This window comes from Empidonax traillii, unplaced genomic scaffold (assembly GCF_003031625.1).
Source record: "Empidonax traillii isolate 1590-97213 ecotype Southwest subspecies unplaced genomic scaffold, ASM303162v1 scaffold5678:size7478, whole genome shotgun sequence".
Classification (NCBI taxonomy): Eukaryota; Metazoa; Chordata; class Aves; order Passeriformes; family Tyrannidae; genus Empidonax; species Empidonax traillii.
The window spans coordinates 1,651-3,096 of NW_020960871.1; the positions used below are offsets into that span (position 1 = coordinate 1,651).

A 1,446-nucleotide genomic window follows, 5' to 3' on the forward strand; every position below is an offset into this window, starting at 1 on the left:
TCAGGGGGTCATTTAAGTTGGAAAAAACCTTTAAAGTCATCGAGTCCAATCATAAATATTGGACTGCCAAGCCCACCACTAACCCCTGGCCCCAAGTGCCAGATTTACAGGGCTTTAAATACCATTCCACAGTCTGGGGAACACTCTTCATAAAATGAAATCTGCTGCAGGAGGATCTTCTGAAGCTACTCAGCCTTGCAGTGAAAATAATTAGTCATGAGAAGATATTTTTTTAACAGTGAAAGGATTTTAGCAGTGAGGAGTTTAACTCCCGGGACGGGTAAACTCTCCATCCCACAGGGTATAGAAGCCAGACTGAATGTTTTTATGCCAAGTTTCATCACACAGTGGATGTAAATGATGAGCAGTTTGAGGCACACACACACAGAGAATTATAAAGGTGGGAAGAGACCTTTAGGATCACCCAGCCCAACCCATTCGGGTCAGGTTCCCTCGTGCTGGAAGATGATGACCACCCTGCCCCAGAGCTCCTTGGTTCTGACCCCATAAACAGTGGGGTTCAGTGTGGGGGACACGAGCAGCTGGAGATTGGCCCCCACGGTGTGGACGTGGGCGGGATGGCCTGCCCAAAGTGGTGCTGGCAGAAGTGCCTCCCGTGGAGGAGGAGGCTCGTGGGGCTCACCAGGAGGACCCCCCACACCAACACCAGGCTCTCCAGGGCCCCACCACAGGCACTGAGAGGCTGCTGGAGCGCCAGAGCGGGCAGCAAACGGCAACACAGCAATCCAGGGCCATGGCCCTGAGCACCCCCCACCCCACCCTGGATGGAGAACAGCTGAGTGAGGCAGGAGCGAAACCCAATCTGCCCTGAGCCCAGCCAGGAGATGCCAAGCACTGTGGGCAGTGGGAAGGTCAGTGAAGGTCAGCATGGCCAGGAGGAGGCACATGGGCTCGTGCAGGATGGGCTCTGCCCTCGTGGTGAGGAACAGGAGATGTTCCCCAGCAGGGCAATGCCACACACGATGCCAAAGGGGAAGGCAATCCAGAACTGCTCCTCCTCCAGCCCGGGGATGCTGGTGAGAAGGAAATAAGGAGGGTGGGAGGAGGCAGTGGAGTTCAGAGACGTGAACTCTAGTTCCAACCTCCAGCCATGGGCAGGGACACCTTCTATGAGACGAGAATCCCAGGATCACTGGGGCTGGAAAAGCCCTCCCAGCCCATGGATCCCCCTGTGCCCCATCCCCACCTTGTCCCCCAGCCCAGAGCACTGAGTGCCACGGCCAGGCCTGCCTTGGGCACCTGCAGGGCTGGGCACTCCAAACCTCCCTGGGCAGCCCCTGCCAAGGCCTCACCACCCTTTCCAGCCACAAATTCCTCCTCCTGGCCAACCTGAGCCTCCCCTGGCCCAGCTGGAGGCCGTTCCCTCTCCTCCTGTCCCTGTTCCCTGGGAGCAGAGCCCGACCCCCCCCGGCTCCCCCCTCCTGG

General features: G+C 57.9%; 1 pseudogene; it reads right to left on the minus strand.

Moving 5' to 3' along the window:
• Positions 1–560: 560 nt before the first annotated feature.
• Positions 561–1,446, minus strand: part of LOC114073208 — a 2,480-nt pseudogene continuing 1,594 nt past the window's right edge.